This window comes from Schistocerca piceifrons, chromosome 2 (genome assembly GCF_021461385.2).
Source record: "Schistocerca piceifrons isolate TAMUIC-IGC-003096 chromosome 2, iqSchPice1.1, whole genome shotgun sequence".
Taxonomy (NCBI): Eukaryota; Metazoa; Arthropoda; class Insecta; order Orthoptera; family Acrididae; genus Schistocerca; species Schistocerca piceifrons.
This window is the reverse complement of record NC_060139.1, coordinates 530,365,586-530,380,621: the sequence shown is the minus strand read 5'-3', so window position 1 is coordinate 530,380,621 and position 15,036 is coordinate 530,365,586.

Sequence of the window (15,036 nt, the reverse complement as noted above, 5' to 3'; positions counted from 1 at the left end):
ACTTTCTATGTAGGGTAACTAATAATTACCATAAATAGAATATGGTTATGAGTGATGTGTGCTTGTGGACTTTTCAGGCTTTGTACAGCTTAGAGTAAGGTTTGGCAGTAACTAGTGTATGCAAGCATACCGCAATACAGTGAAATTTTACGCCCATATATAGTTTCATTCAACTATTCCTTCCACTAACAAAGCAATTTTTAGTGCGACTTATGGTTACAAGGTATACAGCTGTTTTCTTTTCTATAGGTTTTTCAGGCTAAGAACTGCATTTCAGCAACTTCAAGGATGCGTGCGTACGAGAAGACATTGACCTCAAAGTGATTGGAACTTTTTACGCAGTAGAATCTCACTGCGCCGCCGCACTGCCGCCTGTTTTATACTTCACTATAAATCGTTTGTGCCAAATACTTTACGGCCTCATCAGTAAATTCATTTCTGAAAACGACTTACAAGTTCGAGGTGCCCTCCATCCGCAATGCTGGAATTCAGTATGGTGTTTGCCCACCATTAGCCTTGGTGACATCTTCCACTCTCGCGGGCATCCGTTCAATTAGGTGTTGAAAGGTGTCTTGGGGAATGCCAGACCATTCTTCACGGAGTGCTGCTCTGAGGACGGGAATCGATGTCGGTCGGTGAGACCTGGCACGATTCAGGTCAGGACTCTGTGCAGACAACTCCATTACAGGAATGTTATTATTGTGTAACCACACCGCTACAGGCCGTGCATTATCAACAGGTGCTCGATCGTGTTGAAAGATGCAATCGCCATCCCCGAATTGTTCTTCAACAGAGGAAAACAAGAAGGTTCAAAAATGGTTCAAATGGCTCTGAGAACTATGGGACTTAACTTCTGAGGTCATCAGTCCCCTAGAACGTAGAACAACTTAGACCTAACTAACCTAAGGACATCACACACATCCATGCCCAAGGCAGGATTCGAACCTGCGACCGTAACAGTCGCTCGGTTTCAGACTGTAGCGCCTAGAACCGCTCGGCCACTCTGGCTTGCAGCAAGAAGGTGTTTAAACTTCAGTGTAGGCCTGTGCTGTGACAGTGCCACGCAGAACAACAAGGTACGCACCCCCCACACCACTCCACCCCCCCCCCCCCTCCCCCCATGAAAAATGCAGTGGATACTGATGCAGTATGGAATTCCTGTGTGATGGTCTGGATAGATGAGTGCCTATTACACATTACGACCCTCTTCAAATGTTGGCGGTCTCTGTCAATGGACGAGATCTGAAAGTACGCTTTTTTGCTGTACGTGTCCTTTCATGTTTCCACTTCAGTGTCACATCGGGAACAGTGGACCTAATGATGTTTAGGAGTGTGGAGATCTCCTGTACATACATATGACACAAGTGACACCCAATCACATGACCACGTTCGAAGCTCCTGGTCGCTGATACGTAGTACCTGGCAGTAGGTGGCAGCATAATGCACCTAATGTGAAATAGGTATGTTTTTGGGGGGTAACCGGATACTTTTGATCACGTAATGTATATTACCTGGGAAACAGCAAAGGAAAGAAATCTCAAACACTGAAATAGTCTAGGTATAAAATTTATTATGTTCTAAAGGAAGTTAGATGCGCATTTTGATGATTCTGCACATCCACATACGACAGGGAATATTCAAAGTTTAAAGTGTCACATTTTTCCTTCGAATGCAAAAGCATTGTCACTGCATAATACCTTATGAAAAAGAACTTTCACTTTTATGTACGCAGTTTTCCACTAGGCATAAACGTTCGTTCGTAACACAATTTTAGAAATCAACTGTATCCGTATTGTTCACTCTTCCAGTATGCATCATGCTGATGCTTCTATTGTTGACAAATGTATGTTCATCTACCCTGATAGGCGAGAATCGTGTTGATGGATGTACGTTGCAACTGTTTAGATATACTGACATTGTCATTCCCAATTTGGCGCTGCACGTTATGCTGCTTAGGACTCATATGGCTCAAATGGTTCAAATGGCTCTGAGCAATATGAGACTTAAAATGTGAGGTCATCAGTTCCCTAGAACTTAGAAGTACTTAAACCTAACTAACCTGAGGCCATCACATATCCATGCCCAAGGCAGGATTCGAACATGCGGACTAATATGAATATTGTTTGTAGATGTAATCTTGCTCCAGACAATGTACAACAATGTATGGAGTGTCTGTAAAATTTATCACTGCAGCCGTTAAAACACTGTGTATTGCCGCACAAGGAAACATTTAATTAATAGAATGTTGCAGCTCTTTAATGATTAATTACGTAGATACATACAGCTGCAAGTAATTTCACATCTGACTTACGCCTACTTAATGCAAAAATCGAGGTACTATTAAGGAGTTACGTGTTCCCGTTTACATTTCTAAATTTAAATCTCGAATTTCATTCTGTGGTTCAATAATGGCTCTGAGCACTATGGGACTCAACTGCTGAGGTCATTAGTCCCCTAGAACTTAGAACTAGTTAAACCTAACTAACCTAAGGACATCACAAACATCCATGCCCGAGGCAGGATTCGAACCTGCGACCGTAGCAATCTTGCGGTTCCAGACTGCAGCGCCTTTAACCGCACGGCCACTTCGGCCGACTTCATTCTGTGCAGACTAAAGTACGAAACAGATTTTCTCACGTGTGACAACACTCATAACGTATCCTTTTATTAGTAGTTCGATAAAATTATCAAATGGCTTCAGCATTCATACAAAAAATGCTGGAAAGTTTATATATATATATATATATATACACTCCTGGAAATGGAAAAAAGAACACATTGACACCGGTGTGTCAGACCCACCATACTTGCTCCGGACACTGCGAGAGGGCTGTACAAGCAATAATCACACGCACGGCACAGCGGACACACCAGGAACCGCGGTGTTGGCCGTCGAATGGCGCTAGCTGCGCAGCATTTGTGCACCGCCGCCGTCAGTGTCAGCCAGTTTGCCGTGGCATACGGAGCTCCATCGCAGTCTTTAACACTGGTAGCATGCCGCGACAGCGTGGACGTGAACCGTATGTGCAGTTGACGGACTTTGAGCGAGGGCGTATAGTGGGCATGCGGGAGGCCGGGTGGACGTACCGCCGAATTGCTCAACACGTGGGGCGTGAGGTCTCCACAGTACATCGATGTTGTCGCCAGTGGTCGGCGGAAGGTGCACGTGCCGGTCGACCTGGGACCGGACCGCAGCGACGCACGGATGCACGCCAAGACCGTAGGATCCTACGCAGTGCCGTAGGGGACCGCACCGCCACTTCCCAGCAAATTAGGGACACTGTTGCTCCTGGGGTATCGGCGAGGACCATTCGCAACCGTCTCCATGAAGCTGGGCTACGGTCCCGCACACCCTTAAGCCGTCTTCCGCTCACGCCCCAACATCGTGCAGCCCGCCTCCAGTGGTGTCGCGACAGGCGTGAATGGAGGGACGAATGGAGACGTGTCGTCTTCAGCGATGAGAGTCGCTTCTGCCTTGGTGCCAATGATGGTCGTATGCGTGTTTGGCGCCGTGCAGGTGAGCGCCACAATCAGGACTGCATACGACCGAGGCACACAGGGCCAACACCCGGCATCATGGTGTGGGGAGCGATCTCCTACACTGGCCGTACACCACTGGTGATCTTCGAGGGGACACTGAATAGTGCACGGTACATCCAAACCGTCATCGAACCCATCGTTCTACCATTCCTAGACCGGCAAGGGAACTTGCTGTTCCAACAGGACAATGCACGTCCGCATGTATCCCGTGCCACCCAACGTGCTCTAGAAGGTGTAAGTCAACTACCCTGGCCAGCAAGATCTCCGGATCTGTCCCCCATTGAGCATGTTTGGGACTGGATGAAGCGTCGTCTCACGCGGTCTGCACGTCCAGCACGAACGCTGGTCCAACTGAGGGGCCAGGTGGAAATGGCATGGCAAGCCGTTCCACAGGACTACATCCAGCATCTCTACGATCGTCTCCATGGGAGAATAGCAGCCTGCATTGCTGCGAAAGGTGGATATACACTGTACTAGTGCCGACATTGTGCATGCTCTGTTGCCTGTGTCTATGTGCCTGTGGTTCTGTCAGTGTGATCATGTGATGTATCTGACCCCAGGAATGTGTCAATAAAGTTTCCCCTTCCTGGGACAATGAATTCACGGTGTTCTTATTTCAATTTCCAGGAGTGTATTACTTTTTTATAATACGTAAATAGGTAGTAAAAGTAGAGCTAAGTTGCCGCAATGAGTCCGAAAGGGCATAATCATTGGCTTTCGGGCCAAGTGTGGAAGCATTGCCGAAATGGCTAAGTTTATAGACTATTTACGTGCCACCATGCTTAAAGTATTCCGTGTACGGCAGTAATGCAGCTGTGTTGCACAACGGGGGCATAGATGGCAGGGTTGAACGACTGCTGCAGAGTGTGTACGGACGAATAGACGTGCGAGTGAGTGCACAGATGAACCAAGGGGCTATCAACAGTGTCTCCTGAACTACCGTTCAGCAAACGTCGCTCATATGGGCCCTTGCAGCAAGTTCCTGGTTCATGCACTCATGCCGCCTGCTAATCGTCGGCAACGATGGTTGGAATTTTCAAGCCAATGTCGCAACTGGACGTTCACTGACGAGGAGAACATGGCAACTGTCACATTCAGATTTCCCAGAACCTGCGCCCAGTTAAAGAGGGGTTAAAAAAAGCGAACATGTGTCTAAGTTAATCAATAGATACTCGACCGCTTCTGAGATAAACGGCGCTCCAAGTTTTCGAGGTCGTTTATTTGCCTTTTGGGGCGTAGGAAGCGGCACTATAGTGGCGTCACAGGTTTCCACTTTTGCGCCTCGTCTTCAAAACCCGATTACTTTATTTATTTATTATTTTGTTTTCATTTATGTACCTATATCCGTAGAAGATTACTAACTGAATGTGTAAAGCAATAAACGACTGCGTTACTTACTTTAAATTATGTTCAGTGGCATCCCTGTAGGTCAGCCAGCAGATATATCTGTTTTTCCTTGAAGGTTGGAAAACCTGCCCAGCTGGTTTTGTCCCAGTGACCCCGTGAAGGTGTCAGTAAGGAAACATTTCATTTCCTAGCTAGTTCTCAAAGTGAGCGGATATCAAAGAAGTTAAAAGTTAAAACAAAAAATAACGAAACTACGCCTGCAAACTCGACCTTGCAAATTGATCTTTAGGAAGAGTGTATTATGGCAGAATCTGCCGATATAGTAAACGAATGTGACACAGCGAACCCTGAAAACAAGAGAAGAAATAACTGGCGCAATGTACTAGTGTAATGAACTATTTGAGAAATTGGATATAACTAAGGAAACAAGAACAATACAATCCAACCTTATGAAAATCTTGCGTAAATCAATGAGGGAAAACCCTCGACGTACGAGGTGCAAATGAAACAGTAGGCTTGACTCCGGAGGAAACTATAGATAAAGCAGGTGAAGGACATACTGCACATGCAACAGTGGAAGGAAAGCCTTACAGTCCTACAGGAGAAGTGAAAATGAGTCAGAAATTGCCAGACTTCCTGTAGAACTGAAGGTAAATTTAAACATTTTTTAAATGTATTTAAGATACTTTCATATACTTAATTTTAAAATTTTTTGGCATGAAGTTCGTGATATAAATGAACAGTCTTTCATTTTTGTTTACAGGTAAATCCACTAACACTTGCCGAACTTCATTCAAAATGGACACTCAACTTGATCGTGTCGAAAACTGCGCGCAAAACTCAAAAATAATAAACCACTAAGGCGACGGAAGAACCATGTGTGGAAGGGTGAAAAAAAAAACATGAAAAATATCAAATGTTCGATTCGTGGGTCTATCATCGTTCCAAAGTACCAGAAAAGACGGACGCCTAGTTACAACTGGAATATTGCGTCACCGGGCATTGGCTTCATTGCAATGGGAAAATTTTTAATTTAAAACTTCGAACGCACATGGAATGCGATATCTTCAAGAGCTAGCACTAGATTCTCTTGAGTCTTTCTATCCAATATGTCAGCACATTGGACAAATGTACACTGGAAGCATTACTGCAAAACCCAGAGACGTTTCAATGTGAAACGTCTGTTATAATTCCGCACTCTTTGACAACGTTTATTTGAGCAATATGGATCACCCCGAATGCGAGTGTCACATCAAACGTAAACGAACATTGCCACACCGAGATGAATAAGTCACGTAACTTGCTGTCAACCATTTACATCCCTTGGCACGTTCATATAAGACCCAACGGTATAACACTGTTCGGGAAGCTCCTGGCGCCAGTCTCAATATGTCTTCAAGAATTTAGCAGACGCTTCGGACCTCCAGTGCAACAAGAGGTGAACTAACTAATGGAACCACATTCGAATGTGTACGCAACCGCCACAAAATCCGGGAAGTTGGCGAAAGAAACATAAGTCAGGTCTTCCATAAAGTTACCAATAGTTGTGCTAAAACGGATGCATCCTTTATGAAAATTAGTCGTATTTACCTTCATGGTGTTATCACCTTCGTTTCTTATAAGAAAATTTCCAAATTCAGTCTCCATATCGCTTTCCTGTATTCCCATGTGGCCGGTTTCGAGCCACCTGCCCATCTTCAGATCTACTTAAAAAAATTATTTGTTAATTAAAATTGGTGCAAATAACAATTGGTTTAAAACATAAGTTTAGAAAACTTCAAAAGTGTTAAGAAAGTTATAATACAAATTTATGCAACATACCATTTGCTACAGTTAGAGTTACCTGTCGAATGTGGAACTGAGAGTTCACTGTCATAACCAGTCATACACTAGCATGCTGCGGATTTATAATTTTTTTTAAGAACCCTCGTTGGTGCAACAGCTCTGAAAAGTGCTACCGTTCCTGGAAGACAGTGTATTGCTGAGACATCCCTCCGCAAAAGCCTGGGGCCTAGTTTCCAGAGAGAAATTTCATTCTGCAGCGGAATGTGCGCTGGTATGAAACTTCCTGACAGATGGAAATTGTCTGCTTGTCCGAGACTTTTGACTTTGAAAGGTAAGCGCTCTACGGCCTGTTTGTTCATTTATTTTGTCTCTCGATCTGTTTCTCCCTCTGTATGTTGTCAGTGGTTCCTTCCGGATGTCGCATGACATCTTTCACATTTTATCGATGAGAACGTCTCTCAGTATTTTTTACTATTATTATTACAGAGGGAGCCTTGTTCCCGGCAAAAGGTAATAAGTTTCTACTTCTGAGATGAAGAGGTTAGCTCAGGAGAGGAATTCGTGGCGGGCCGTATCAAACCAGTCAGAAGATTGATAAAAAAAGGAAAAAAAGGTTCGACTCCAGAAACGACTGTTGACTGAGCTGCTCAAGCACGACTCAACAGCCGGCCTCACAGCTTTTCTGGCATCACTACCTCGTCTCCTACCTTCTTCTGCACACCTCACGGAAAAAGCTCTCCTTGTAGAAAGGATTTAGTGATGACATGGCTTGGCCAAAGTGTACTAGTCTCGCAATGTACCAGAGGAACTTCTGTGAAATTTGCAGTTGAGATACTGGCTGAAATAGAGCGGTGTGGGTGGGTAGTGCATCGTACTGGATAGTTCAGTCTGTACAGCATTTGTCCTTGAAATAAAAACTACCCAGGTTCGAGTCTCGGTCAGACACACAAATTTAATCCGCCAGGAAGTTCGATTATTGTAATTTATTTCAAAAATGTTTAACCTTGAAAGTGATAATTGTGGGAGATGCATTAAATTGCAATAAAGAAGTGACAGTAGTGAATTGTTATTCATTGCATAAACGACGAACCAAGGTGGAAAGCGTGAGGAAGCGATGGTCTATGTAGATTGGAATCTGAGATTTTAATTTGAGCTTCATGGCTTGCAATAATAAGATGGTGAAATTCTGTAGTTGGTGGACCGATAGGATAGGGAAACGGGTAGAAAACAAGAAGAAACAGAAAGCCTTGATGTGAAATTATACAAAAATAAAACTATGTTTCATGATCAGGGACAGAAAGCGGCTGAAGTGTGAAGACAAAGAGATAGGGAAAGAAACGAGTCTGGGAAAACAGAGAGTTTGTGTTTTTTTATGGGTTAACATGGAGAGAAAGGAAATAGATTAACTGCAGAATATATTACAACTACATGTATTTTTATTTGTCAACTAGCTAAATTCACTAATGTGAATTGTATCATTGCTACGACAGACACTGTAAAAAATAGGAAGTCACTGGTTGTGAGGTGACTACTTTCTTCAATGTCGTGTTTCTATTTATACATCATTAGATTAGTCTGCAAAATTCTGTAAACAGCCGCGAATAATACAAAGTACATAATAATACTTATCTGACCAGTAAGAACATACAAGATATAAATCAAAGTACAATCTGAAAAAATACAAAGGTTGAGGGGAACACGTCTTACATAGGTATCGAGTCAAATATCCTATCCATAAGGCAGTGCGAAACTGATTCATTATGGTGATTGCGCCGTTCAGTTTGATAGAAATGGTGAACATTAGTGCATAAGACATGACTATAATCATTACAGTCCAACGAAGAATGTCTAAGATACAGTCAAAAAACAAGTATACACCAAGTAAAAACGATGAAATAACGAATGTCTTAAACACAAGGTCAAATCTTATGTTGCATGGGAGGGGAGCCAATAGGAGATCGCCAGGTAAACGAGGGAGGAGCAATATGTGGACTGGCACGATGAATAAGCTTTTTATTACAGAACACTAAATTAGATATACATACATTTACCGCCTGCACATAGCATCAGGCACAGGAAACACATTTATAATTTTTTATACTTTCAGAACGTCAGTTCACAAACATTGGTTGTTAGTGTAAAATGGCATCAATGAAAGGCAGGAACTGCAGCATACAATAACAATGACATAAACTAAACATACATTCGTGCACTACTCAAGGTATCCACGTGCGGAAAGCTAGGCTGGAGAATGGGAGGAGAGCGTTATAGCGGGATCTGTCGGGAACGAAACTGACAAATACAAATACAAAATTAGTCCTAAAGGAACTAAAGTACACAGGTAAAAATACAGAAACATGTCCATTCACTAAATAATCATAGGAAATGAAAAACTTATATTTGAATTTGAATAATATTGTGTAACGATATTGTGTGTGAGATGGATAACAGCTGCCTAAACATGGCAATTTGCTTTCGAAAGCAATCATTCTGAGGTTAAGGAGATAGGCTAAAATAGCATATTAAACAAACTGAAATCCGTAATCATCCACAACTGAATTTACAGCTAACATACAACACGTTTCAGAACTGACACATTTTCAAGTCTTTCATTCTGCTCACACTAGCATTTAGCCAGATAGGAAGCAAAGGCTAAAGACTTCATGTAGACCAATTGTACCTGAAGATGTGTTATTCAATCTTCAAACGCTTCGAATGGAAAAAAAAGTTATTTGTGAATAGGTATTTAAGTTTTCAGCCACCTGAAGGAACCAGACGAATGTCTAGAAGTTTATAGGGGAATTTTACGTAATGTTACAACTCAGAAAGATTTACTATCTAATTTTCGTTTGTTTTTGTACTCTTTTCGCTGATCACAAACTAAAATCTGAACTCATTCACAAATAATTTTACTGATATTACGTATAACGCTGTAAGTTTGCCTGTTCTTTGTCTGTTAAAGGAAAGTGCTGTCGTTTCGTAAAAGCTTACTCGGGAAGAGAGGAGAGAGAATGAGGGAGAACTATTGCTGCTATAATATATTCAAACCATTGCTCTACAAGCATAAAGCATAGAGAATGTGTGTGTGCTGTTAATGTGAGCAACATGGATTATTACATGAGGTAGGCAAAATACAGCCAAACTACTCGCAGCAATACATCATAATCATCGACATTGGACTCACGTTCAACTGGCTGGTACTCTTCTATCAATTTAGACACCGTCGGCTTAATGAAATTCAAAACTGTTCTAGTTCTATTTCAGAAACGTACCTCATCTTGCTGCTCTGTCATACATGCTAATCCTGGGCATTAGGGGTCTGCGCTGGGAGGATATTCCCTGTGAACAGCGCAATGGGGTATATTATGCAAGATGTATCGCACAGTTAACTCGAAACGTTAATGGCAAACCCTGTCAAACAACACCTTAAAGAACCTTCATGAGAATCATCTCTGCATAATTTTCCTTGGAAGTTTTATTGTGTTTGAAGACTCAGTACACTTTAATCTATACATAATGTAACATGGAATGATGGCCCTCCGCAAATGTTCGTAGGTCTCAAATCTTGCTTAAGGCAAGCATTATTCACAAAACTGCTCTTCCATATCACGCAGAATTTTTGCTGAAAGAGTGTGACGTGTGGGTTGTCAATGAGGTGTTACCCTTACGATACAGTATGCATGACATTTTCCATTCCATTCTGCAAAAGTAATCAACTCGTAACGTTTGCATTTTTCGTAATTCATGTCAATCAGGTACGTTTATAGAAAAATAAATTGTTTATTTGATGCACGACTTTAACCAGAACAGCTTCAGATGTAGTGTTTAATTTATATTTACTTGACAACGATCTACATTGTTGTTATAGTAAAAGCTGCAGAAAGTATCACATTTGACAGTAAATGTCATGATAATAATCAAGTGTAAGAATGGTATGTGCAATGAAAATGACAGTAATTGTCGACTGCCGATTTGCTGACGCTGTCTTGAGTTGTCTCAGTGTTGATGAAGAGTGCTTTTGAATTGTGCGTAATTGTAACAACACAGATTGTCGTCCAGCTATTGTTGGTTGCAATGATTAACTGGATGCGAAATTCTCATCACTATTAGTTACTTGTGTTAGACACGTTATGCAACTCGGGTATCCACAGTTATTAATCTGGGTCCAGTTAATTAAATCTTTTTTCCCCTATAAATACAGATTGGCTACAAAGTCATTGCCCCAGGACATCCAAAAATTTTAACACGTTGTAACTAAAAGCCTGCAAACCAGCGACGAACACAACAAACCATTTTATTACACGCTATTATTAATAGGGACTTATTTTATTGTTTCGTCACAGGTCGTTTGATTTCAAAGGACAGTTCTACTGAAACATTGTCTAGAACTTGGATTTACATCTGCGTTTGCACTTGTATTTAAAGGCACGAGACAGTCAGCTCGTACTGAAACGATACCGGAAGGTTGTCTGCAACCCACGTGCTGAAACGACATCGCAGACATCGCATATCAGCGATGCGGCAACGCTATAAAAGCCAATAGCGCCATCTAGCCGCCGTGCGGAAAGTTAATATTGACTTCCAGGCGCCATGAAGCTCGGCCTACTGCTCGTCGCGAGTAAGTTCCGGTGAGAAAGTGGCGCTCTCTCCTATAACCAGCCGTCTAGTAACCAGATAAGGGAGCAATTTTGTGGGTACCGTAAGGAATAAAAACAGCTCGGTATTTTTATGAATACAGATCGCACTATAATAATTGGAACTGATAAACACTAATTTTTAAAATCAATTATTAAAATGTGGAATCAATTTATGATAACATTTGCTTCAGTGAGAAGCTATTGTTCAAAATATGTCTGGAGACCAAATCTCATAAAGGAAAATACCTTTTGCGAAAAATTAATTCTATCAAAATTGGGCTGGTACGTATAAAATAGTGGTGTCTTCGACAACAGAGCACTTCGTTCGAAGACTTACACTCAGACAAACAATGGAATATACAGATTACAGGTGACGATTTATATTTTTCTCGGTCCATTGTTAAAAGGAAAGTAAATTTAGCTCGAGTTTCGCAAATTATGTGGTGATCTAGAAATACTGAAACTTTGCTTAAGCCCTTTCAGGCCGTATTCTTTTTGAAAGAATGAAAAGTATTAAAGTATATCCAACCTGTGCCGTGTCAACGTCCTACGCAAGAGTATACCCAGAACTAAGATAGATGTGAGAGGAGGATGAGCGATGGAGGAAGTGAAGCACAATATCTTACAAAATAGAACTCACAGGTATTGAAAAACTGTGTTTATTAATCATTTGATTTCGTAATAGGTACTCTCTTTTGCTGTTATGCAAATAACGTTCAGATAATTGCTAAAATTTTCTGTTTTCACATTTTAGGTAGTTTCTGACAGTGGACAGTAACACGATAATAGGCTTTGCAAACTGACGGTGTAGCACTACTGGAAACTTTTAGAACTTCAAGGTGTCTGGCATTTTCATTTATAAATACTTTCGGGATTCCTCGAAAAATACTTCTCTTATAAGACGAAATCGTTTACATGTTCTGAAATTTTTCAAATTGGTACTACGTTCATTCGGAGCTCTATATGACGAAGAAGGATGCATTTTATTTTTATGAATATTGTAGACGAGGATTTATTGGAGACCAGTACTGGAAGAGTATGTTTTATTTGCGCTACAATATTGGCTGGTAAGGTTTGATTCCGAAACCGGAGCACGTATTATCCGAAACTCAGTATCCTCCTCAGTTATCCTCATCAGATTTTCTGGGTACATGCTTGGAAGTAAGAGAAATCGCTTCAATGGCTTTCGGATTCGCTGATAACCAACCCAGAGAGGTGGGCATATTATCTTTTCGAAAGAACATTGGGATCAAATGGATTCGCTATTAAGTTCATCGTAAAACAAACGGGAGCAAACATTGACCACATGTATCTGTTGTCCTTGAAGTTCTGTTTTCAGATGGACTGAGCAATCACATGTTTCGACACTCGCACCAGAAAGCAGGAGGCAGTTTTGTTTTGTTTTTTTTAAATTGATGAAAATGGCGCTCTTGTTAATGAATATTATTCGCACCATAAAATAAATATTTTCCAAATACATACTACGCCGTCGTCAGGTATTACATACTAATAATATCTCACTACCAATGGTCCCAAATCTATTTCAAAGAAAATAATTACATAAGAGCGTATGGGGATGTGAAAAATGTATTAACAAGATGACATGAGTTGCCCACACAACAAACGTATTTCGAAAACCGTTCTATGCATATCAACCATCAGCAGAGTCAGTGGCATCTCATGATATAAATCCATCCTACCGCAAAGCCGTTAGCGCTGCCTTTTCAAAGCCAGTTTATAAAACTTTGGAGAGTCCTGAATCTGCCACGCGGGGTAACGGCGCGGTCTCAGGTGCCTTGTCACGGTCCCTGCGGCACTCCCCTGTCGGAGATTAGAATCTTCCTTCGGGCATGGGTGTGTGTGTTGACCATAGCGTAAGTTAGTTTAAGTTAGATTAAGTAGTGTGTAGGCTTAGGGACCGATGACCTCAGCATTTTGGTCCCATAAGACCTTACCACGTATTTCCAAAAAAACGACCTCAATGAACTGGATCCTGAAAGGGCAGCATGCAGAATCAACTACAGTGTAGTGACTCAGTGAGCTCGAATAGTCAATAGGATGGAGACTACTCTTCTCTCTCTCTCTCTCTCTCTCTCTCTCTCTCTATCTATCTATCTCTCTCTCTCTCTCTCTTCCTCCCTCTGTCTCTCTTGCTCTCCCTCCCCATTTCTCTTCCTTCCATATAGATGCGCCGGTCTGTTGCACACGAAACTAGTAAGTCATCGCTACCTTTAAATTTTAACAACTTCCGTTGAATTTTCTGATGAGGAGTGAAAGAGGGTGACAGGTGCAGATGTGTTGAAATAAATCTCCTAATCACTACACTGGGGCCAAAATCATATCTTAAATTGCAAACATCTTCGTGATGTATCATGAAGAAGGATATTTTAGAGGAGCAGCCATTCCCTTCAATCGCAACGTCATTGACAGCACAAACAAGACATTGTACTTTACACGTACTCGTTCCAAACAACTAAAAAGTCTTGAATGCGACCGTTAACACACAAAATAATAGTACATGTGGAAAATAATGGCTAGTCATTTGGCCAGGCATAAATTCCTACAATACAGGAATGTGTTAGACTGAGGGTTGGAAAACGCTCCATTCTCAGAGGCGATCGAACGGCGGTATTGACCGTCTAGGCATGGTTGATCTACAGACAAGATGAGCCGTGTATCTCCTTCATGGTGGAATGACTGCAAGCGATCGGCTGTCGGACACCCCACATCTAATAGGTGCTGCTCATTCATCTTTGGACGGGGTTAGTGACAATCTGCACAGTCAAAGGAACTGTGTCTGTGATGCAGTATCCACAGTCAACGTCCATCTTCAGGAGTTCTGGGAAACTGGGGTGATGAAAACCTTTATTTGATGTGTATATTACAGTAAATCAGAACCCCTAATATTTACAGAATTAATTCACCGTCAGAATGAAACATAGCTACGCACTTTTAATAAAGTTATCGGATACAAAATACATAATCTTGACTGTTGTAATCAAGTGCTGTTGGAACTGGGATGTAAAAGACACTTTAGCTTAAGCTGGCCTAACTGTTCCTGTTAGGATATTCATCTATAGAATATCTGGAGCTCCCTACCAAAACGTCTTTCGGACTCCATTTAAACTGTGGTACATCTGGAAACTATTTCTTAACGGTTGCTGAAAACTTGTTGAAAATGTATGTTCCTGAATGTTGGACACCTTTTCGACCAAGGTAAATGAGTTTAGATCTTTATATAGATTGTTCATGTTCCTAGTACTGATACCTTATCTTGAGCTATTGTCTGGAAATAGAGACATATTATTTGATACAAATTTCGCTAAGGAATAAATATACTGAGGAACAGTCGTTAGAATACCCAGTTCCTCGAGCAGGTTTTTATATGATGTTCTGAACTGACACCACAAATACGTGTTATTATAAGTATTTGCATTCTAAAATACTTTGCTCGGTTTGATGAATTATCCCAGAATATGATCGCCATATGGCATAAAAGAATGAACGTAAGTAGAGTCTGCTATTTTTTTAAATATTTATGGCTCCTTCTTCGCATTGTCAGTGCAGACTTGTTTTTGTGCTTCAGGAATTCTGTAGTACGCCCTTCCCAACTGAATTTATTATCGAGCTGTATTTCAAGAAATATAACACTGGCAACCTCCTCCGTCTACTTGTCTTCATATGTTATACACGTGCTGGGAGAAAGTATTTTACAGGTTCGGAATAG